At 38.4% G+C, this 26,282-nt stretch overlaps 1 protein-coding gene across 1 annotated transcript in view; it reads left to right on the top strand.

Annotated features, from left to right (window-relative positions):
- The window catches only part of TENM2 (teneurin transmembrane protein 2), a 1,185,834-nt gene that overhangs the window by 651,399 nt on the left and 508,153 nt on the right, over positions 1-26,282 (top strand). The window lies entirely within an intron of this gene.

Raw genomic sequence — 26,282 nt, 5'->3', positions numbered from 1 at the left:
AGTGTCACACAAACTCAAATATCTTGGAGTCAACTTAACGAAAGGCGTGAAGGACCTATACAAAGAAAACTACAAAACCCTGCTTCAAGAAATAAGAGCTGACACTTAGAAATGGAATCACATACCCTACTCATGGATTGGCAGGATTAACATAATTAAAATGGAAATACTCCCCAAAGCATTGTATAGATTTGAGGTAATCCATCTAAAGATACCCATGGCATTCTTCAAAGAAATGGATCAAACACTCCTGAAATTCATTTGGAACAATAAACACCCATGAGTAGCTAAATCAATCCTTGGGAAAAGGAATATGGGAGGCATTACTTTCCCCAATTTTAAATTGTATTACAAAGCAATAGTTATCAAAATAGCATGGTCTTGGAATAAAGACAGATCCTCAGATGAGTGGAACAGGCTTGAGTATTCAGAGAATATTCCCCAGACATACAATCATTTAATATTTGATAAAGGGACAAGACATCCAAAATGAACAAGAAAATCCTCTTCAACAAGTGTTGTTGCCACAACTGGTTAGCCACTTGCATAAAAGAGAACTCAGACCCCCAGCTAACACCATGTATAAAGGTAAAATTCAAATGGATTAAAGACCTTGATATCAGACCTGAAACCATAAGGTCTATAGAACAACACATAGGTAAAACACTCCATGACATTGAGAGTAAAGGCCTCTTCAAGGAGAAAAAAGCACTCTCCAAACAAGTGGAAGCACAGATAAACAGATGGGAATATATTAAGCTGAGAAGCTTCTGCACCTCAAAGGAAATAGTGTCTAGAATACAAGAGCCACCCACTGAATGGGAGAAATTATTTTCTCAATACTCATCAAATAAGGGGCTAATATCCAAAATATACAAGGCATGGATGGAACTTTACAAAAAAAATTCTAATCCCATCAAAAAATGGGGAGAAGAAATGAACAGACACTTTGTCAAAGAAAAATATACAAATGGCTAAAAGGTACATAAAAATGCTCCACATCCCTAATCATCAGGAAGATGAAAATCAAAACAACTGTGAGGTACCATCTCATGCCACAGAGATTGGCGCACATCACAAAGAATGAGAACAAGCAGTGCTGGCATTGTTGTGGAAAGAAAGGAACACTTATTCACTGCTGGTGGGAATGCAGCCTTTACGGAAAACAATATGGAGATTCCTCAAAAAACTGGAAATTGAGCTCCCATATGATCCACCTATACCCTAGAAACACCAAAATACAATTCAAAATCCCTTCCTCACACCTATATTCATTGCAGTGCTATTTACAATAGCCATACTGAAAACAACCAAGATCCTCTTTAACAGAGGAATGGCTAAAGAAACTGTGGTACATATACACAATGGAATATTATGTAGCCATCAGGAGAGATGAAATTATGAAATTTTCCTATACTTGATGTACATGAAATCTATTATGCTGGGTGAAATAAGTCAGAGAAAGAGAGAGAGACACAGAATAGTGTCACTCATCTATGTGTCTATGTGGTTTTTTTTTTTTTTAAAGTGAAGACATTATTGTATCAATCCCAAAGACAATAGAGTTAAGGGCCAGAAGGACCAGTTCACAATATGAAGCTCACCACAAAGAATGGTGAATGCTGTTAGGGAGATAACTACACTAACAACTAGCATGACAATGTTAATGAGTGAGAGAAGTAGAATGCCTGTCTCAAATACAGGCAGGGGTGGGAAATCAGGGGCATCGGTGGTGGGACTGTTGCACTGGTGAAGGGGGTGTTCTGTTTATGATTGAAATCTAACTATAATCATGCATATAATTATGGTGTTTAAATAAAGCTTTTATTTAAAAAGTCAGGTCTTGTTTTTATTTCTACATAGCATAACTTCGTTCAAGTAAATTCTATTCTCCCAATTTGAGATTCCCTAGTAGTAGCAAATAAGAAATTTATATTCCATTTTTAATGAACCAAGTAGTCAGTCAACCTATATTCTCATACCCCACCCCCATCTCTTTCACTCTTTCTCTCTCTAGATCTTTGTTTTCTAATATTTTCCATGTTTTCAGTAATTTTGCCATTTTTTAAGGAATCTTTGGCATGGTCATTTAAATTCTGTTAGAACAAAATATAAGTTCAGTATAACAGTGGTTAGTATTTTTGATTCATTGCCTTATTACTAATTGTTTTTCAGAGAATTTTCATGACTATGTACACTTAGAATCTTTTTCTACAACCTAGTGTTGGCAAAATTATTGTGAAAACATCAAAACTTTTTAGATACTTCTACTAATAATTATTTAATTTGAAACTTTATCATGAGAAGCATATGGTTGAAAGAATTTATGACTGTTAGGTAGCTAATCCCTGATGATAACTGATGATCTTTGATAGAGACTGAAGGAGAAAATTAATTGGGTCACTATTACTAATCACAGGGTTAATTTACCTTTCCAAAAACCAGATAGAGAGAATGTAATTCCAAGCGGAAAAGGAGTACCAATAAAATTTTTCAATAAAGTGTCATAGATAGTTGGTTACCAGCTTATATTAGCAAATGGCTATCAATTTGTAGAATGAAGTGAGCTCAGTTAAAATTTAGCACAGTCATTACTAGTATTGTATCTATAACCAAGCATTTTAGCTTCACTTTCTTCTTCTGTGAAATGGGACCAATTCATGTCTCTTTTTCATGCAAGTGATGTAAAAATGCATCAATAAAGATGGGGCTGCAGTGGTAGCACAGAACAGTATAGTGTCTGCCTTGCCAGCACTAGCCTAGGATGGACTGTGGTTCGATCCCTGGTGTCCCATATGGTCCCCCAAACCTGGAGCTATTTCTGAGCGCATAGCCAGGAGTAACCCTTGAGTGTCACTGGGTGTGGCTCAAATAAACAAATAAAAATGAATCAATAAAGAATTCATTCAAGTACTTAGAATAGTGTCTGACCCAGGACTTGGAATTAGTTACTCATTTGCTATTTGCTAAAACCCATTTACTTATTCTATGGCAAAGAGTGTCTTAAAACAATACCTTGAGTACATGCCTGTAAGAAGGTCAACTGTTGGTAGAGGCCTTTGGATTGGTCCTCATATTGCCTTCTAATTAGATGGCAATTGGTTCCTTTGGTTTGCTTGCTAAAATGATGTTTCCCCATTACCTTCTCATCTGGATTTTTTCCTTTTTCTTGGGGGTAGGCTTTTTTTTTTTATGCCAATAAAGTCTACTCAGGAGGCCTGGAGGTGGAGTTGACATCTTGGCTCATGGTGGAATGACTGGCTTGTGAGTGAACAGTTTCTGGCCTGCTATACCTTCCCAACTGTGTGTGGATTATTTCCTGTGTTGGAATTGCTGTTGAACCTGCAAGTCTTGTCCTATCTGGAGGGGGGTTATCCCTCTCTGGGGATTGTGGAATGCACAACCCACCTTTTCACAGTGAATCAGGTCTTTTTTTAAATGCTTAAGTAAAATGTAGATTTCTGCATTAATGATAAAAGATGGTTTTATGACTTTCTTATCCTAATATTTTTTATCCTTAATAAGAAAACCTTCTCTCTTAGAAAAATAATGAAGTGCGTTTGTGGTTAAGTGTTTAAAGGAGTGGTGGTACATTTGTTAAATTTATTTCTCCTCAAGCATCTTTTCCATAGCCCCAAAGGTTGATATGTGAATGCTTGAAGGTTCTGTTTTTTCTATTGTGTGCAGACTCATCAGCAGTCAATTTGAACAAGGACTTTTAGAAAATGGAAGTATGTTTACAGAGTAGAAAAGAGTTAGATCTTTCATCAGCAGGGCCTTCATACTATATTCCAAGAGTCAGCCTCATGGAATGAGATGACATTCAGAGATGTATTCTGGAATTTTCTTGATGACCAACTTAACTATTGGAAATTAGAGATGGGAGAAATAAAATAGATACACCCCTGGAGCATTGCTGAGCTATAAAACTATTATAGGAGTTTATGCTTTTATAGGCATGAAAGAGTGTGTAATGTCAGGTAGGGAAAGTCTAACATCTTGGTATGTGGGAGAACACATACCAACTTGAATACCAACTTGAATGCTACTTCTCACTGGCTATATACCTGATGAATTTAGAAAGGGACATAGTCCAGAATGGTTCCAATCTGATCGCCAGATTTCTGCTTATTGAAAATATGTTTTCTTAATCTGATTTTTAAACCACATGGCTGGGCATGTGTAGATAACCAAAAAAAGATAGCTAGCACCAGACAGGAAGTCATTGAATTGTGTCAGTTGGCAGTTTGCAATGAACTTTAACCATGTTTTTTTTTTTTTTTTTTTTTTTTGGTTTTTGGGCCACACCCGGCGGTGCTCAGGAGTTACTCCTGGCTGCCTCTCAGAAATAGCTCCTGGCAGGCACGGGGACTATATGGGACAACGGGATTCGAACCAACCACCTTTGGTCCTGGATCTGCTGCTTGCAAGGCAAACACCGCTGTGCTATCTCTCTGGGCCCTTAACCATGTTTTTTAACTTAACTTTTTCTTCTGAAGAAAACAAAGTGATATGTGGTCAACATAAAGTAGGGGAGTAGGAAATAAAAATCATTGAATGTGGAGATAGTATTTCCTCTCTGGTTTGTTTATTCAGAAAAAAACATTACATGTTCCTGGTATTTTGACTTGATTTCTTTGTTACCTTGATTGATACATAATTTTCTTCACTAGTTGTGCTAGCATTGAGGTGGAGAGTTTTCAACTTTTCAGTTAATGAGCTTCAAGAAATAATTCTTAATGGTCAAGGTACTTGGAATTTAAAAATTAAAAAAACAAACAAACAAGCATTTGATCTCTACAATATATATACATTACAAATTACAGTTAATGAAATTGATATGGTGAAAGCAATGAGAATTTTCCTCTTTCTTCTCCCTTCCCTGTTCTAGTCAAAGAGTACATTTTTATATGTGTGAGAAAACATTAGAATAAACAAATAAGCCATGGGAAAAATCACTTGCAAATTGCCTGCAATCTTGCCATTTAGCAAGAATCCTATCAGCATTGTGACAAATAAGCTACCAGGGCTTTCTCTTCAATTACATATAATGAAAAATGAAGACAGCAATAGTAATATTTATATAACACTTGCTCTATGCCAGGCAGGATTTAAAGAACTTTACATGGAATCCTCTAAAACACCCCCAGGGAGAAAGAAGACTAGGAGTATCACTCCTGATATCTGGAGAAACCTAACAGAGATAGAACAGATGACTTAATCAAAGTTTGGGAGATTAAGTGACATGAATTGGCATTAAGTCAATTAATTAATTAATTAATTGACATTAAGTGACAATGCTAGGAGGTGGCCTACTCCTAATCACAATTTTTTTTAATTTTTTATTTTTAATTATGAGAACAAAGATGCAAAGAAAGAGGACAAGGTAAAGTTACATTGGAAGGACAATCACCCATAAACAGAATTCTCAGAAGTTCCTTTGCTGATATCTTAACTTTGAACTTTCAGCCAAAGAACATTAAGAAAAATAAAACAGAACCCATGTACAATTACTTTGTCCCTCAAGTCCCCAGATTGTAGTACATAATATTTCTTAGCAGCACACAAAGCAATCTAAAGCCATAAAACTTATGTAACTCCTTAAACATTGAAGGCATAGTATTATTTTACATTTCCATGCACATGCATATTAGTTTAAATTAACCTCAAAAGTTTAAGTGGGTTGTTTTTCTTAAGGATTAGAGTCAAAGGAGCACAGTAAAAACGGTGTTAGAGTGGTAATTATTGTTTGCATAGGCCCACCAAAATATGAGGGACCTGGGAAGGAAAAGCCTTGACCTAAAAACAAGGAGACCCTACCCCTGAAGTTTCCTGGCATAAGACCAACTCTAGGCACTAGGCAAATTAATTTGTCCAATCCAAGTCATTGTCTGTAGTGCCAATACACTTTTATTTTTCACACAGTCTCTGTTGTTGGTATCATGCTTCTGTATTAAAGATTCTGGAATCTGCATATTCTACATTGCCATCAGGATGGTGCGGAGCGTCCTCTAGTTTCACCTCACAATTAAAGGGCAATACAGAGAGCCCTGTCCTGTAAGCAGGTCGTCGTTGTTGTCAAGTCTTCTTAGTGTTAAGGGAAGTCTCTTTTGAGCAGGTCGATGTCAGAGTAGTGGTAGGGTCTTCCCTGGTAGAGGATTGCTTCCAGATGTTGTTATAAGAAACCTTGGATGTTTCGTAGATAGCTTCCCTGGTTCAGGAGTGAATGGAGGATGCCTATTCTTCTGAGGCCTGTGCCAGGTCATTATATCAATGTTCAGGGTGTAAGGTCCCATTGCACTACAATATTTGTGTGTTCCAATCTCTATTAGATAAGAACTTATTTGTATGTATAGTATTTTCCCATTTTAATGTGCCTATGCAAACAAGGAACAATGTCACGTGGCGTTATCTGCGAATATGGAGGCCATAAGAACAAGTCCAACAATCCCCCCATGACATGGTTCAATCATAAGCACTAAACTGAGGGACTCTTTCACCAAAATTTCTTATTGAACAGCTCACAAAGAGAAGAAAAGATAAAAAGTCAGTAGAATCGTCACTGTATAAGAGAATATTTAGTAAAGTGATAGCTGTCACTATTTACCATAGCAAGACTCTGGAAACAGCCAAGATACCCTTCAACAGATGGATGGCTAAAGAAACTGTGGTACATATACACAATGGAATATTATGCAGCTGTCAGGAGAAATGAAGTCATGAAATTTTCCTATACATGGATGTACATGGAATCTATTATGCTGAGTGAAATAAGTCAGAGAGAGAGAGAGAGAGAGAGAGACGCAGAATAGTCTCACTCATCTATGGGTTTTAAGAACAATGAAAGACATCTTGCAATAATAAATTTCAGACACAAAAGAGAAAAGAGCTAGGAGTTACAACTCACCTCATGAAGCTCACCACAAACAGGGATGAGTTTAGTTAGAGAAATAACTATGTTTTGAACTATCCTAATAATGAGAATGTACAAGGGAAATAGAAAGCCTATCTAGAGTTGGGTAGGGAGGAGGGAGATTTGGGACATTGATGATGGGAATGTTGCACTGGTGATGGGTGGTGTTCTTTACATGACTGAAACCCAAACACAATCATGTATGTAATAAAGTTGTTTAAATAAAAAATTTTTAAAAATAGTTATAGCTGTCAAAGAAAATACAGATAAAATATTCAAAAGACATATGTGTCCATTTTATGTCTTTTGAAAGAATTGGGGGTTGTTAAATCTAATGCACGACTTTGGTCTGCCTAATCACAAATTTTAAGTAATTTTAAGTTGATTTTCAGACTCTTTCACTTCCTGTGCTATGAAATTTCCACCATGGTGTTAAATGTTCTAATGCACCAATTTTTATGATTCTCCTGGTGACTCCACTTATAAGGTCATACTCTGAATTACTTAAACGGTCCCAATATTATTGGGCATGTCAATAAGTCTCTAACATTGCTGAAGGTTAAGGGAGAATTTCTGTCTTTGTTCTCCCAAGACCCTAGGGTTCCAAGTAACTCATGCACCAACTTGATATGATAAAACAGATTGCATGTTGCAAGACAGAGCTGCTGGCAAAATACTCCATCGTGTCAGATTTATACAAACCCATCTCCTGTGTATTGCACCATGTCCTAGAAAACCAAAAACCATGAAAACAAGTGCTCATATTTTAAGGAACCCAATGACGGCTAGTAAAACACTGCATTTTCTGTAGTAGTTTTTACATAAAGCTTCCACCTTAAAGAACTGGATTTAAAGGGACGAGGTGGTAATTTTTAACACAAGCGGTGACAAAATAAACACCATCTGTTAGTATTGACTTATTCCACAGCATTCTCGTGCTGGGTGATTTTATTTCACTTTTTTTTTAGAAATGGTTAATGACACATCTGGTAGCCAGTGAAGGTACACTTTGGGTGATGAAATATGGTCACAAGTCTACAGGAAATGTTAACAGAACTGTTCACCTCCATCCCATCCTCCTTTCTATTACAACCAGTGGATGTGTGCATGTGTCTATCTAGTTCCTCGTTTTCAGTGGCGTATGCACAATTCTCTATTTAGCAGCATCTGAACTTTTGCTACAAGCTGTGTGTTGTTATTTTGTGCCCACCCCCACTGCCTCCCACCAGAAGCAGTTACCAAGGCAGAATGAGAGATGCAAGAGATTATGAAAGGGAATTCCTGCAAGGAGTTGATGAAGGTGTAGGAGAAAGTACCACACACAGATGGCAATGCTTATGTCCCCAGCCACTTAGGTTGGGGAAGAAAGGAGAATTATGGGGGAATGTTTCCATCTATAACATTTTCTTTTAAAGAATCAGTGTAGGGGCTGAAACAATAGGACATCAAAGGTGTTTGCCTTGCACGTAGGGGCATGATCCCCAGCATACCGCATGATCTCTTGAGCACCATCAGGACAGATTCCTGAGCACAGAGCTGGAAATAACCCATTAGCATTGCTGGGTGTGGCCCCAAAACCAAAAATCACACACACAAACACACACAATGTGATAGTGCAGTGATTACAGTTAGGGAATGAATGGGGGTTTGAGGAGATGGAACCAGATGAGACAGAGTGACAATGTTTGGAGAATGTTGGGCATTCTGGTAGTGGTGTAGATTGGGATCAGAGGGGAAGATGCAAGAACTTGGCACATCAGTACCACAAATGTTAATACTGCTGGAAATGTGTTACCTCCACAGTGATAAAAATTGAGAGGGACACAGTACACTAAACATTAAAGAGAAAATGACCCCTGGAAGAATCAGCTTCCCACATGAGAATCTTCTCACATCTTGTCAAAATGAATACCGATATGATTTGTTCTGCCTGTCTGACACAGGCACAATATGGCCCATGGGCATCCGGGCCTAAGCCAAACACTGTGGTTTCCAGGGAGACAGTAAGTGTGGTTCCATGCTAATTCCACAGTCATAGAAGGAGGTCCCATGTTCACCACAATAACCTATATGACAAGTTTCAAAGTGCCATTGGATGATCATAGTCTTTATCTCTATATCCTCTTTAAGAAAAAAATGTTCCTAAATGGAGCAAAGAAAGCCTCTTCAACAAGTGGTGTTGGCACAACTGGCCAGCCACTTGCAAAACATTGAACTTAGACCCCCAGCTAACATCATGTACGAAGGTTAAATCCAAATGGATGAAAGACCTCGAAATTAGACCCGAAACCATAAGATATACAGAACAGCACGTAGGTAAAACACTCCAGGACATTGAGACTAAAGGCATCTTCAAGGAGGAAACTGCACTCTCCAAGCAAGTGAAAGCAGAAATTAACAGATGGGAATATATTAAACTGAAAAGCTTCTGCACCTCAAAAGAAATAGCGCCCAGGATACAAGAGCCCCCCACTGAATGGGAGAAATTATTCATCCAATACCCATCAGATAAGGGGCTAATCTCCAAAATATACAAGGCACTGACAGAAATTTACAAGAAAAAAAATCTAATTCCATCAAAAAATGAGGACAAGAAATGGACAGACACTTTGACAAAGAAGAAATACATATGGTCAATAGACACATGAAAAAATGCTCCACATCATCAGGGAGATGCAAATCAAAACATCTATGAGGTACCACCTCACACACCAGAGATTCGCACACATCACAAAGAATGAGAATAAACAGTGTTGGCGGGGATGTGGAGAGAAAGGAACTATTATCCACTGCTGGTGGGAATGCCATCTAGTTCAACCTTTATGGAAAGCAATATGGAGATTCCTCCAAAAACTGGAAATCGAGCTCCCATACGACCCAGCTATACCACTCCTAGGAATATACCCTAGGAACACAAAAATACAATACAAAAATCCCTTCCTTACACCTATATTCATTGCAGCACTATTTACCATAGCAAGACTCTGGAAACAACCAAGATGCCTTTCAACAGACGAATGGCTAAAGAAACTGTGGTACATATACACAATGGAATATTATGCAGCTGTCAGGAGAGATGAAGTCATGAAATTTTCCTATACATGGATGTACACAGAATCTATTATGCTGAGTGAAATAAGTCAGAGAGAGAGAGAGAAAAACACAGAATGGTCTCATTCATCTATGGGTTTTAAGAACAATGAAAGACATTCTTGCAATAATAATTTTCAGACACAAAAGAGAAAAGAGCTGGAAGTTACAGCTCACCTCAGGAAGCTCACCACAAAGAGTGATGAGTTTAATTAGAGAAATAACTACATTTTAAACTGTCCTAATAATGAGAATGTATGAGGGAAATGGAAAGCCTGTCTAGAGTACAGGTGGGGGTCGGGTGGGGAGGAGGGAGATTTGGGATATTGGTGATGGGAATGTTGCACTGGTGATGGGTGGTGTTCTTTACATGACTGAAACCCAAACACAATCATGTATGTAATCAAGGTGTTTAAATAAAATATAAAAAAAAAAGAAAAATGAAAGACATTCTTGTAATAATAATTTTCAGACAGAAAAGAGAAAAGAGCTGGAAGTTACAGCTCACCTCATGAAGCTCACAGCAAACAGGGGTGAGTTTAGTTAGAGAAAATAACTACGTTTTGAATTATCCTAATAATGAGAATGTACGAGGGAAATAGAAAGCCTGTCTAGAGTACAGGTGGGGGTTCGGTGGGGAGGAGGGAGATTTGGGACATTGGTGATGGAAATGTTGCAATGGTGATGGGTGGTGTTCTCTACATGACTGAAACCCAAATACAATCATGTATGTAATAAAGTTGGTTAAATAAAAAAAGAAAAATTTCTATAAAAATATTTATAATATAGAATGCTATATTTATAGTATATAATTTCTATATATTATAGTACAGAATATCTATATAGTATATAATATTATATAGGACTTCGATCAAATGTCAACTCTCTTCCATAAATTTTTTTCTAATAGTTGAGTTCAAATGCTCTTTCTCTTACCTGATTTATTTCTCCTGATTTATTTCTCTTTATTTCTTTATTTTTTTATTATTTCTTTCTTTTTTATTATTTTTTATTTTTTATTTATTTTTTATTATTTCTTTCTTTATTATTCTCTTTATTTCTCTTACCTGATTTATTTCTCCACATTAGGATTTCTTGAGTTCTTTGCATTATATTTTTTCCTGGACATGTCTTACCACTACTATGTCACATATATATGGATAGAGAGCACCAGCATACTAGTTTTTTTCAATAGATGTTGTATTTTTCTTATTTCCTATCAATCTGAGTCAATAACTAGAATTAAGTTGATATTATATAGCCTTTATAACCAAACAGGAAAAAAAACCTTTTCAAACTTCTGCCAAAAACCTTAGAACAGACATTTAAGACATAGTCTAAGGATTTTAAGAGGACGATTGTGAGGTCACACCCAGGAATTATAGGTAATTCTGGGATCAAAAGAAAAAAAATGCAATCTCTTAAAGACTCTCTTTGCTCTGATTTTCACTTGTAACCAGAAAATGGTCATCATAATTAGATACATACTTCCAATTTATTGTTTTTTATTGGGTGAGAGGAAAATGTTAGTTCTGTTATATGACCTTGTGATTTAACTTCTATGTCAACTGTGTTGTGTTCACCCTCTGTCCATGACTCATTGACCCCATTTGCCTCTTTTCTTATTTCCTTTCCACTTTCCATCTGATAACTGTTATTTATTCTCATAATCTGAGAATTTTTTCATTTTCTATTTTTTTTTTTTTGGTTTTTGGGCCACACCCGGTGACGCTCAGGGGTTACTCCTGGCTATGTGCTCAGAAGTCGCTCCTGGCTTGGGGGACCATATGGGACACCGGGGGATCGAACCGCAGTCCGTCCAAGGCTAGCGCAGGCAAGGCAGGCACCTTACCTTTAGCGCCACCGCCCGGCCCCATTTTCTATTTTTTTAATCTACCATATATGAATGAAATTTAAAGTCTATTTTTTAATCTGACTTATGTCACTAAGCTTTATATCCTCTAGATTCCTCCAGGTTATTGCAAATAACAAAATTTCATCGTTATTATTTTACAGCTAAAGAATAGTTCATTGTAAATTATACTTCATCTTTATTAACTCATTAACTCATCTATTAAGAGGAGTTTAGCCAATTTTATTTTGTGAATAACTATGTTTCCTGGCCCCCAAACCAGAGAACTCTCTTTTTCTGTTTTAATGGATAATCCAGCTGGGAATGGCAACAGTGGATGCAGTGGATGAAGGAAGGAATATTTTTTCCAGTCCCTTAGAACCCAGAACATATTTTTGAGAGGCAGATGGTGAAAAAATTGGATGATCCTCTATGTCAGAATCTTAGCTCTTCCTTAATTTCATATTACCTTCAAGGAATAGGGTAATGGTTTTGTTTCCTTAGTCTGTTTATGTACTTTTTTTTTCTTAACAAAAGGAAAAGTGAGGATCAGAAAGTTTTGGTGGCTTATCATTTGCATACTATTAGAAAAAACAGATGAGTTTTCAGCATGTGCTTTCTCTGCTTTATTATATATTTTTTGAATTTGTTGTTGTTGATCTGAATTTGTATACAGAATATAGTCAACCAAGGGTTTCTCAACTCTGTCAGTTTCTTTACTTAATTCTACATTATGTCTTTTACAGATATCTTTCTTCACTTCCTATAAAAAGCATAACACAGAGAAACCTGGATTCTATTTCCCCTTTTCTTTCAAGAATTAGTTAAATTTTATGTAGCTGATAATTAAGTTTCTTTGTGTCTGGGAATTAGTTGAGTTTGGGGTACCAGTTTTTCCAGTATAGAAAAGAGATTATGTTTGGTACTAGACACCAAATTTTATTTTCTACTGCTTTGATTTTTTCCTGCTGTCTCTCTTGCCACCTATAGTTTATTTGCTTGGTATTTTATTGAAAATATTTACTCCTTTTAACTTATCTGTTAAATGAGAACACATTTAAATATTCATAAGTACATATACACAGATATATAAATAAAAATATTTATAGCATATATGTGTATATGCGTGTGATGTATGGTAGCGGTAAGGAATGCACTGTCACAAAAATACTAGCACAAAGATTTCCTTAATGATGGAAAATTGAAAACAAAATGTTTCTAGCAAGATTGTTCTAGGACATTGGTAGAACAGTTGATATAATAGCTCTGTAATTGTAAACAATGGCATCATAATGTTGTAGATTAATGTTTTAAAAACATATGCCCCCTAAAAATTTTCTACACATCTTATTTAATTATGTTATGATTTTTTTTTGTTTTTTTGGGTCACACCAGGCGTTGCTCAGGGGTTACTCCTGGCTCTCTGTTCAGAAATCACTTCTGGCAGGCTTGGGAGTTCATATGGGATGCCAGGATTGAAACATCGACCTTCTGCATGCAAGGCTACCGCCCTACCACTGTGCTATCTCTCTGGCCCCTATATTATGACTTTTATACATATGTACCCTATATGTCAGGGTACAATCTAAATAATAATTTGTAACATCAATTTATTCTTGTAGTAATTCTCATTCTATAGGATTCCCAGCGTCCCCCATCTTCTCATCCCTCAGACTCCCTTCAATTGAAAATGTCCTACAAACAAGTAGTCCTCTAACTATATCAGCATTTTAACTCATAGGGGAAAAAACTTAGACCCAAAATAACTAAGAACAATTCATTTGGTCTCTTTCTGGAAGTTCTCCATGAAAGAACTAGAGCCAGACAGGTAGGATACTTCTCAGATGTGCATGCCCCAAGTTCAGTTTGGTATACAGTAAATCATGTCGGTGCTGGTGAAATGGATCATGGTCTAGAATCTAGATTTTTTTATGCCTTTTTCTTTACAATCCAGTTATAATGCTTACTCCACTACCAAAAAAGAATCCTTCACTCCCTTTGATCTGAGGGAAATTTTCAAAGAGCAGAGGCATCGCAGTCAAAGAACTTCATTTCAAGTCCTAACTTCCAGTCTCAAGGCAGATGTACAGTAAAGTCCTAGTTGGTAGAGAACTAAGAGCTCTCTGAGGGCATATCTGGGAACCTCTAAGTACTGTGGTTTTGGCATATATTCCTAAGACACTGTTTTTGCTGCAAGTGTATGACAAGTCCTATAGTTCCAAAATCGCATGTGTGTTTGAAGTCTATGCGTTTGAAGTCTCAGTTCAGCCATGTCTAACACAACAGCAGGATACCTTTATTTTTTATTCTCTATATTTTACCCAGCCATCCATCCTATGAGTTCGTGCTCAGCAGCACTCTTCTCCCTTCTGCATGGCCCATTCCCATCATATTCTTCCCCGAAACTTTTTCATTGATGCACAACTTTGCTAGTTTTCTTCTGGTCTTCTCTGAGTAGATGGTCACTACACACAACAGTTTTTGTCTGTACGATTTACAGCTTCTTCTCAGAGTCTAAGAGAGTGTTTGGCACAGACTATTAGACCAGTAAATATTTATTGAAAAGTCAAGTGAATTGGCCCAAGGCAGTTGACCCCATTCCCTCTAACTTGGTGAATTAGCACAGTGATTCTGGCTGTGCAAGATATCACTTGGGGCTTTGTTGGAAGCAGTTTCCAGATCATCACCCTCTGGATAGTCTGATGCAGTTTGTCTTGAGTGAAGTTTAGAAATCTGTATTTTTAATGAGCATCTCAGGTGACTGGTCTCAGCCAGTACCTGAAGTGATAAGGGATGGATTACGCCCATGGGGAATATGACTGAAGGCAGAACCCTATTGTCAGCACCACCTAAATCACATTTTCTATTAATTATAAGCAATTAATTATGAACATATCCAAAATTATAAACAAACACAGATTCCAAAGACTTCTCTGGTTTGTGTTCTACTTCTAGCAGGCAGAAACAATTGCATTTATGCAAAGTCTGTTTACAAAAACAGTAGTCCAGTCTAGCATTGCCCCCCCCACAAAAAATGACAAATGGATTATTAGGTAAATAAAACAGTGAACTACCAAATAGATATACAAATAACTCTGGTTTTCTTCTAGAAGTGCCTGGTACACAGGAACACTGTGGCACTAGACCTAGTGATATCCTGCACCAACTTTGGTTGGCTTGAAAATATCTAGTTGGTAGCATGAAGTAGAAATTTAGAGCCCATTGTGTTGGATTAGAAAGTCCTGGAACATAACTTTTATGCCCCTCATATTCTTTGCATATCAGGGGGGATAATGTCACCTAATCTAGGTAGTAGTAAGCTTTTTGGTCACATGTCTGTTATTTTAGATATATGGTATTTAATAAACACTTTAACCTTTAGGAAGACTGACTTACACTACTCAATTGCCAGAAATTTCCCTAAAAAGTTTTCATAATCAGTGTCCCCTTGGTGAAAAGAGTGACCAAGCAAAGATGGGGCATATAAGAGAAAGCAACAGAGATTAATTTTTATAAAGACTTCAATTTTATTTGGCACTTTATATCTTAATTTTAGAGTTTAATGAAAAATTTTGAATAGTAGAAGATTTTGTTTAAAGATGCAATAGCTTTTCATAATAGGGGAGTGGAATGATCTTGATTTCATATGAATTTGAGAAGACTGTTAAGAAAATGATTTGCCAAGGAGTAGTGTCAAAGAGTAAACTGAGGGAGGAGGCTGCCAGTGAAGGATTGGATAATGATCCTAAGCCAACAACAAGTTGTCTTCCCTTCACTGTTATCTGTCATTTTTTAAAATTTAGTTTATTTAAAGTCCATGTATCACACAGTTGGCATAGTTGACTGTAATAAATTGTTTCCAAATAAGTAGAGCAAAATTATTAAAATGAAAAGAGTAGAAAGAAAAAAGACAAAGGATGATAAGAAAGAAAAAAGAAGTACAGCAACATCAATTTTGTAAAAATAATTATTGTATCTTCAATGTGGTCATTAAGTCATTGGCAGAAGGTTTAGTAAATTTTTGTTGATAGTTGTTCATTGTGTTATTTCATTTGTTTCTGAACACTAAGTGACTTCAAATATACAATGGAATATAAACTGGCATGATCTTATGGGTATGGTAGTATTAAACAAATGAAATTGTCATGTGGCCACAAATGTGGCCCTGCAGTCCAGGAATTCAAAGCATTATTAATTATTGATATTGAGATTTGGGGGGTGTTTTCAGTTGCTAGGTCTCCCAGAAATATGAGAAGGTAGGGTATGGATGCCCACACTCACTAAAAATGTACTAGAGATATTAGCCCGAATACCAGCATACCTGAGTTTGGTCAGATTGATATATCTGCAGAGAATTGTAGAGGAGTGGTGAAGCAGGACCACAGGCAAGGCAAGGATTATGATTGATGAATGCAACAGATATGACTTCAGCAGGGCAAGGGCTTGGCCTACCCTCTCCTCCAAAGATTGCCAGCTTGGCTTTACAACCACTGTAGACAATTTTTCACAGCTTTTTTTTTATCTCCTTCCTGAAAAGAGTTTATGGTGCTGGCCCAGTGCAGACATGGCAACTGCCCACTGTTGTCTATCTTTTAGAAAGTTTCTAAAAAAGCAAGGAATGTTGAATCATATAAGGTTTATTCAGCATGAGTGAAAATTCAAGGGACCAAGGTGGATAGTAAGAGAGCAATAGCTGGGTTGAATTTGATTTTTAGCAAAAAACAATAGGCAGAGAGATTGAATACTGGATTTAATTGAGGTCTCCAAGTCTTCTTTCCAGAGTGTTATTTGGTGGCTATCAGTATCAGGTAGAATATAATACCTCTTTTCCAAGATTCCAGTCCTCTATATGCTTAATGCCAAGCTGCAACTCCAGAATCTCAGTCAGGAACAATGATCCCTATAACTTCTAGAAACAAACAAGGAAACAATAGGCACCACAAATCTCAAGTTGAACTTTACAGTATAACCCAAGTTCAATGGCAAAAATCATCAACCTTTTCAATGGGCTTCTCCCAAACAGTCCCTCTGCTTCTCCTTGTCTCCTATTCAATTCTTTATTTGTTAAACTCAGTTCTTTATTCCAAAGCTATCCCATCAAATATCTGGGATGCAAGGAGCATTAGAGATCAGTGATTATTGGAATCACTTGGGCATTGCTTCAAAATTTAAGCTGGGTCATTTGTCTTGCAAGAATAATAGGAAGAGGCTTTTACATTTCTCATGGCAATTCTCTCACACAGTTTATTTTAGGATAGCATCAGAGAGAGGAATGTTCCTTTCTCAGGATTACAGGTGACTCAGCAACATCTTTTCAATGCCTGTGCCTGCCTTTGAGTGGGGAGGATAAAATGATGATCCTGGCTGCCTTGACATGGCTAATGCTGTAGTCTTGTTTTCATGGGACATTCTTGTAGGATGGGATACTCATATCTCTCACTTTGCTTCGTTGAGCTTTTGTTCTTGAGAGGAAGGGGCTCCCAGTGCTAAGTCTCAGTCCAGATGGAACTGCAATCATTTCCTTCCTTCAATCAGATGTTTCAGAATTGATCCCCCTCTTAAACTCTGGGTTCTCTTGAATGGCTCTCATTGTTGTCATGTGTGTTAGGGGACACTTAAGTGTAGGTGTGCTCTGACACTGGACCCATGGAACCAATCTTGTTCGTTTGAAGGGATTTTAATATTTATATAGAGAGATGAAAAACCTCACAAATAGATAACACCATTCTTACTGAAGGAGAAGCAAAGAGCCACAGATTATTACTGTTGATTTTCTACCTACGCTGCTGCTGAGAACTGGGAATTTTGCTATGTTCTCTCAACTTGTATATAAGATTCATCTCCTTGAGCTTTTGATAGCCTCATTCCCAAAAGGCTGGTATGCTTCTCTGAAGCTTTTGCATTTCTTTGTGGGATAGGAAACCCCCAATCTCTAGCTAAGTTCATTTACACAGTAGACATTTCTAGCATGTGAACACTGGTGTCTCACAGGTGGCGAATAGATCAATGATTTATGGAGCCTGATGTGGCAGCAAATCCATATTTTGGATTATGTAAATAGAGGACAGAAGCTCAGAGAGTTGGGGCCTAAGGGTTTGCAACCCCACAGTGCCCAGTGTCCCTGCTTGGCACTTCTAACTGGAAACTGTTTCCAGTGTTTTTCTAGAAAAGATTCTGGTTTTAAAGCTTTTCTCAGCCTGTTTCTGATGGGGGGGAGCTTTCCCAACTTTTTTTCCTTCCTGTGTAGCCCTAACCCCCAGTCCTGCCAGTGCCCCTGCTCTCATGCTGTCTCCTCTGCACACTGACATGTTTTTTTCACCCCTGACTCTGATGGAATATATGGGTAAAGGGGCTATGAAGGGATGTCTGTGCCCCTGTTCAAGAACACTGATGTAGAGTGTAATGACCAGACAGATGTCCCAATATGAGCATCTTGTACATCTGTACTGACCCATTGAAGCCAGCCTTCATCAGGAATAAGACAAGCTTGGCAGACAAGATTAGTTTGGGACCTTTTCTAAAAACAGGGTACAGAGTTCTAAATTTCCATGGAATTCTAAGAGGTGGGGAGGGAAATTGGAGGGCAGAGCCTTTTCCCAAAAGTTGGGTTCCTTAACATTCATTACCAGACATTCAAGTTTGTTTGGAAGAACATGCTCATTGTGCTCATTTCCTAAAAGCAACCCCTTCCTTCCCCTTTCTTCTCCATCCATGCCCAGTGCTATCTCCTTGGGGCACTGACTGTCCCCAACCCCCTCCCATCTCAGCCTCCTTCTCATTTACTTTTCTTTCTGCTTCTTGGGTAGAAAGAATCCCATCACCCAACCAAACACTCTTTTTTAAAAATTTTATTTAAACACCTTGATTACATACATGATTGTGTTTGGGTTTCAGTCATGTAAAGAACACCACCCATCACCAGTGCAACATTCCCATCACCAATGTCCCAAGTCTCCCTCCTCCCCACCCCGACCCCCACCTGTACTCTAAACAGGCTCTCCATTTCCCTCATACATTCTCATTATTAGGAAAGTTCAAAATGTAGTTATTTCTCTAACTAAACTCATCACTCTTTGTGGTGAGCTTCCTGAAGTGAGCTGTAACTTCCAGCTCTTTTCTCTTTTGTGTCTGAAAATTATTATTGCAAGAATGTCTTTCATTTTTCTTAAAACCCATAGATGAGTGAGACCATTTTGCGTCTCTCTCTCTCTCTCTCTCTCTCTCTGACTTATTTCACTCAGCATAATAGATCCCGTGTACATTCATGTATAGGAAAATTTTATGACTTCATCTCTCCTGACAGCTGCATAATATTCCATTGTGTATATGTACCACAGTTTCTTTAGCCATTCGTCTGTTGAAGGGCATCTTGGTTGTTTCCAGAGTCTGGCTATGGTAAATAGTGCTGCAATGAATATAGGTGTAAGGAAGGGATTTTTGTATTGTATTTTTGTGTTCCTAGGGTATATTCCTAGGAGTGGTATAGCTGGATCGTATGGGAGCTCGATTTCCAGTTTTTGGAGGAATCTCCATATCGCTTTCCATAAAGGTCGAACTAGAAGGCATTCTCACCAGCAGTGGATAAGAGTTCCTTTCTCTTCACATCCCCGCCAACACTGTTTATTCTCATTCACTCTTAAAGTCAGAAATAAAACACCTCTGAGATCTAGGGGCCTTCAACCAGGAAATGAATTCTCTGGGTCCAGCACACCACCATGGTGCAACTTTATAGAAAATGGATTCAGCTATAGGCAAGTTAGAAAAATGGATCTAGGAGACCAGGGAGATTACAAATCTTGTAGGGCACATACTTACCATGTGCTGAGCATCCCTAGATTCCCCGCTTTCTTCCTCCCCAAATAGCCAAAGTGGCTCTGAACACTACTGAGGATGCCCTATTTTTTAAAGCTTTTCACGTATGTGACAAAGATGTGGTACTCAGATAAAGATATTGGTTCAGTTGTTATAATTTGGGGGGGGTGGCTTTGGGACTATATCTGACAATGCTCAGAGCTTACTTCTGGCTCTGTGCTTGGGGAGCATTCTTGACAGGCTCAGGGAACCCAATAAGGTGCCAGGGATTAAATCCATACTGTTGAAATGTCTTTAAAATTTAGTTCATGTTAAGTATTATTTCACTTTAACAAAAATAAATGGGGGGGGGATGGGCCAGGGATAGGCTTATCCAAACCATGAAGTCAAAAAAAAAGTCCAAGTCCTTTTTCTTGTTTTACCTAATGTTGGGATCAGAGAATTCTCCAATTGCCTGGGGCTTTCTCAGATAGCCCCGCATAGAATCACCTTGCTTATAGATGGAGCACCTAAAGTTGGCAGAGCGAATGTGCTGAGCAGAGTTTCTCATCAGAAACAGAATGAGAACAGAGTCCTGCTAATCTACTTTCAGCCCTGCTGAGTTCTAGAAACATCTTTCCTGAAGCCTGAAATGCATCTTAGGGTGTGTGTGGGTCTCAGCTCCACATCCTCCACTACTAATGCCGTGGGATACAGACACGTGTTGGGAATTATGTAGCAAGTGATTTGTTTCCTGTTCATTGGAGCCAGCTTTTGCTGCAGTCTGCTGCAAAACATAGACTACACCCTCCCAACAGTGCCCTGGCCTGCAATGGTGACCACCCCACCTAGCCCCAACAAGAAGGAAGCCTGTAAAGATGAACCCATGAGGGAAAATTATAAAAGCAAGGCTCAGAGGTGCCTGCACATCTGACTAGCTCCAGATGCACATATTCTGTTCATTATATTCATCTACTGGTGCATGGGGGTGGGGGAAGAGGTTTCTCTGTAGCCCCTCAAAGGCATTAAAGCACCATCATGAGTCTTCAAGGCCTCTTCACAGATATGATACAGAATGAAACAGAATGAAATTTGCAAAGAGAGTTTCTCTAGAAAGCTGCAAAGAGTACTTGACTCAGAAAATTTACAAAAGCCCATTGCTGCCTTGATAGGGAAATCAGATAGGGAAATCCAACTCTGGGAAGGCTTTAGAAAATTGCAATATGAAACTAGAAGCCAGAGATAATGTATATCAAGATAAAAGCCATCAAAAACTTGGCTTGGCTCCCCTTAAGACTTAACCCTTTCATCATCAGGGCTGATACAATGTTTTCTAAATGGGTGCGCCAGAGACCCAGGAAGGGCTTGCTCAGAGAGCAGGTAAACCAACTGGGAAGTTGAGGAATCCAGTGAACTGACTGGAAAGCTGAGGACATACAGCCATGAGCAGCCAGTTATTGTTGCTGGTTATTTTTTCACTCAGTTTCAACTTAGCTTTGCATGCAATTATCATCGCCCGGCAGTGACTTCTTCTCACTCTTGTGTAACTTGTGAAATCTCAAGGAGAGGGAACAAGAAATAACTGATTCTTGGTATGTCACCTTGGAGACCCTCTGCTTTCGAATCAGGTCACCAGTTTGGCTCTGAGACCTAAAGCAAGTAGCTGAGACTCTGAGTTTCCATTGCTTTGGGAAAAGGAACCTTCAGTATCCACCTTGTTCATTGTCAAAGGGCTCGGGGAATTGGAGGTATGTATATATGTATCTATTTCCTAGCTGGTTGAACTCAACGTTAAAAAATATTATAATTGTGTCCTCTGCTCTGAACTTAAGATCTTAAGATCTGTCTGCACAACTGTGTAAATATTTTCTTATTTTTATATTAGCATCTAATTTCTCATTTGACCTTTTGTTACATTTATCTATAGGCACATGCATACATACACACATGTACACGCATATATAGTAATGAGCTTGGACTATGCTAAAGTAAAGTTATCTAGTTAAATATTTTTGTCTTCTTACCCAGCGTATTTGTTTTGGCAAGCAGAGGTAGAATATTTATTTTGGCAAGTGAAACTGTATCCTGTTTAATAAAATCATTAGGTCTATTTAATTTGTCACATTTTCACCCCTCTCTGAATATTGCATGCATTAATGCATTATAAAAAATAGGGGCAGAAGAAGGGATAACAGAGATAGGGAGGTGCAACAGAAACTTAGGAAGGACTTGCTTATAAACTTGGGAAACCAACTGAGGGGTTGAGGGTGTCCTGTGAATTGATGCTGACTACAGGAAGTTCTCGACCAGATGTGGAGCTGGGCAAGGTCATAAGGAGCAAGAAAACAAGGCTTACACTTACTTTCCCCAAGAAAACCTAGATTCACTGCTGCTAGGACCTTCTCTTTCATCAGCAGCCTGTTCTCTTATCCCTAAATAAATGGGCATAGATGGACAATTGCCTGTCCCATCCAAGCTTCCCTGCTGGCGACAATTGAATTCAACTATAACCACTAACACAATGCCAGACAGAACTCCCTCCCCTGATACCTCTCTTCTGACCAAGACTTTCCTACTTTATAGCCCCTCCCCTTTCCCAATTAGAGTTTATTCAAAGACTTTCTCAAATCCCCAGGCTATTTAGATGGTCTACTCAAATTTTCTCACCAGCTCTTTGCTCTTTGGAGAACGTGTTTTTTCCCCTCACTAGTATACATTTTTTATCTGTCTTATTTGAATTTTATTCCATGTAAACCTTTGAGTGTTCCAGGCCATTCTGGATTCTAAACATGTTGTCTCTTCCCTGACAGCTGAGTTGTTCATTGTACAAATATATACTTAATTCCTGTATTCAAATCCTTATAAATAGAACAGTCAAACTAGCAAAGTAGATCCATAGTCCTCCCTCTCTTTTCATCATTTTCTCTTTCCCTCCTTTCTGTCTTTTTTTGTATCTCAGTACATGTTCGTCTCCCCACAATCTCTTCATTCTTCTCTCTAAATATCTACCTTCCTTGTTCCATTGCCTATAGATCCATTCACTATCTTACAGTTGTGGACATGCCAAGATCTCATATCTCTTCTGCTGGGGAAATTGGCTTTGCTTTTAGAATTTGAGACCCACACATCTGAGAGATAACACTGGTGAGATTCTAGGTAACAGTGATCAAATTTGTGGTTCCTGGTCCATTAAAAAATGTCTTTATGGGGCTGGAGCCATAGCACAGTGGTAAGGTATTTGCCTTGCATGCGGCCAACAAAGGACGGGCCCCGGTTTGAATCCTGGCATTCCATATGGTCTCTGAGCCTGCCAGGAGCGACTTCTGAGTGCAGAGCTAAGAGTAACTCCTGAGCGCAGCCAGGTGTGACCCAAAAACCAAAGAAAAAATTCTTTATTCCTTAGGACTGGGACTTAGGACTCAGAAAACTGGAGTCCATGCCTGGCATATTCAAGGTTGTGGGTTTGATCCCTACACCAGGCTTCTAAGTTCTACTAGGTAGAGTCCTGGTGACCCTAGATCATCATGGGGAGGGCTGCTAATACAAAAGTGTGTAATGTTTAGACTCTACATTAGTTGAATAGACATATAGTAGCAGTATGTCTGAAACCAAAGAGTACGCATTAATTAAACGTGATTCAGAGGCACAGCATAAACCTGTACTATTAAGAAAGCAGTACCCATAAATTGCTCCATGCAGACTTCAACTTGTGAAAAGCACAATATTTGCAGAGCCCAATAAAGCCAGGCATGCCTTGTAGTTCAAAATATTAGCAGAAGTGAAAGATAGATGACTCCTCTTGGTCCAGTTTGGTCAAGTGCAATAAACTCTAGCAGAGAGAATCAAGTTGTGGAGTGAAGATGAATCCCAAGGCCCCACATCAGCAGATAAATTAAGACAAATTGTTTTAAATAGGAAACAACCCCCCAAAGAATACTTATCATGGTGAGTCAGTAGCAAAGAGTTATGAAAGAAGGGAGAGAAAGTGAGACTAATTCTAATTTAATCTCTTTGAATCTGAAGTTGCAAAGAACCAAATATACATGTGTAAACACATACATTTCTATACTTACATGCATACACATGCACTTAATACATACTATTTGCCATGCATTCTGCTTGGTGCTGAAGAAGCCTGAATTCCCTGATAGACTGGAATCTCTTGGAAGACACACACAGGAATAGAGAAAGTTTCAATTCCTATGCATGGTGGCCAAAATGTCCAGGATACCTTCTGTTCCAGAAGGGTAGAATGACAGGTTCTCTGAGGACCAGAAGCCTGAGTGGGCTCCAAAACTGGACAGGGAGTCAACTGATAAAAGACATAAGCCAACCAATGTGAAGATGAGAAGATAATATTTTTTTATTTAAGGCAGGGCCACAGGAACAGGCATGGTATGGTTTCTTATAGAAAGAAAATCCCATTTTTATCACAAAAGGGTAAATAAGGGAAAACAGTAGAGAGGGAGTCAAGGGCAGATTGTGGAGCCTTGTTGGCCTGGTTAATAAACTCAGATATTTCCCTGAAAAATGTCAGTCATTTGACTTGTGGTGTCTCAACCAAACCATCCCTAGATATTATTCACCTTTCTACCTTTCTTTTCCTGTAATGCTGCTGCTGCTGCTGCTGTGATGGGACCTTACCTCTCCCTTCCAATGAGATGATTTCTTTTCCCATTTTTTGTTAAGTCTTGATTTGTCAATGGCATGACCCATTTATAATATCTTGTTTAAAGTAGAATTTTAGTATACATCCGGGTCAGCTTTGAACCCCAATCCTCTCTACACAATGTAGCTATCCTTTGTCTTAACAACTTTAAACAACTTTAATATCGGGGCCGGAGAGATAGCATGGAGGTAAGGCATTTGCCTTTCATGCAGGAGGTCATCAGTTCGAATCCCGGTGCCCCATATGGTCCCCCGTGCCTGCCAGGAGCAATTTCTGAGCCTGGAGCCAGGAATAACCCCTGAGCACTGCCGGTGTGACCCAAAAACCACAAAAACAAAACAAAAAAAAACAACTTTAATATCTGGAAATAAATAAAGAAGCCTCATCTCTATCTCTGGTCAGGAGTAGTTGGCAAAACTTTCATCAATTAGCTTTGAATTAGCTCCAATGATAGTTGGCTTCAATTTTAAAGTCTTTGACAATGATTTACTGGATAAAACAAATGACAGTCATAAAAAGCAAAAGTAATAGCTAAAAACTAAGGGGTTTTCTGTATATATTACATTAAGTTTTAAGATGCCCCAATTATAATGTTTTAATAAAAAGATTTGAGGGATTTGCCAAATGCTAATTTTCTCTGGACCCCAGAAATGTGGAAAGGCAAGCATAGATTGACTCTTGGTAATTAGGACAATCCAGTGAGTTTTCTCTAGAGAATTATCTCTCTCTGTCGGCTCCTTGTAGCTGTGCTTAACTTGGTCAGTTTATAAAATTTCTATTCCAGGCACAGAGCCCTGTGTTTTAAAGTGTTGCTTTCTTTTTCATTTTGTAGGGAAAAAATGTATCCTAGGCCCGTGATAACCATATTTCTCTGAGGTTAGAAATTGGTTTTGCAATGCTTTGACTCAATGGTCTTTTTCAGAAACATAAACATAGCTTCAGTAAAGATTGAAACTCCACATGGAAAGAAAAGCCCATAAACACCGAGGCTTTTTTGAATATGGAATAAAACATGAATCTAGACATGAGCAAATGAGAACACATTTCTCAGTGTTCTGCCCCAGTAGGAGTTTAGTGGAGAAAACAATTTGCTCGCTCTAAAATGACAGAATATTTCTTTCCGCAAACACCCGCATGTGTTCGCGTGTGCACGTTTCCCTTATTAAATGATAAAAATCACTCTAGCTCTGATTTTCCTGTCTTCTGACTGAAAGCATCTGTTTGCACAAATCAGGGCTAAGAAGCAGTTTGGATAAAAGTCTGTTTCTGCCTCATAGTTCTCCCAGAACCTATCTAGAAGTATGTATCATCTAGTATGCATATATTTGTATTTTAGCGCTACTTTTAAAAGGATACAGTGGTATATTTTTCAGTGAACATGCCCACTCCCAGTCTATTCTAATTCCACACCTTTCTGCAATGCTTCCTAGTTTCTTTTTTTTTTGTTTGTTTTTGGTTTTGTTTTTGGGCCACATCCGGCGGTGCTCAGGGGTTACTCCTGGCTGTCTGCTCAGAAATAGCTCCTGGCAGACACGGGGGACCATAAGGGACACCTTAGGTCCTAAGGACTACCTTAGGTCCTGGATCGGCTGCTTGCAAGGCAAACGCCGCTGTGCTATCTCTCCGGGCCAGCTTCCTAGTTTCTTATGAAGGTATTTTGCCTTTTTTTTTCTGTCTACTGAAACACAGTGGTGGTGAGAGATGCTAGATTACCAACCTAGCAGGCCAGAAGCTATTTTTCTCTCACTTCCTGTATTAACCCCTTTGGGTTCTATTCTAAAAGTGGTTGAGGGTACTTTAGTGCCAGCTTCCAGATTAATTTGGCTTTTCTTCCTGATGAAACATTTTAGTTATTGGAGTATAGGGGCGATTTAGTAGTTTGGGCAGAGGGCTCATGATTTTATACACATGTAAAAAGGGCATGTTGTAAGCATATGCACATAATATGCACATACCCCTCATATAAG

The sequence above is a fragment of the Suncus etruscus genome, chromosome 6, assembly GCF_024139225.1.
Source record: "Suncus etruscus isolate mSunEtr1 chromosome 6, mSunEtr1.pri.cur, whole genome shotgun sequence".
In the NCBI taxonomy this organism is placed as follows: Eukaryota; Metazoa; Chordata; class Mammalia; order Eulipotyphla; family Soricidae; genus Suncus; species Suncus etruscus.
The sequence above is the reverse complement of the archived record's forward strand: the minus strand, read 5'-3'. Positions and strand labels throughout refer to the sequence as shown.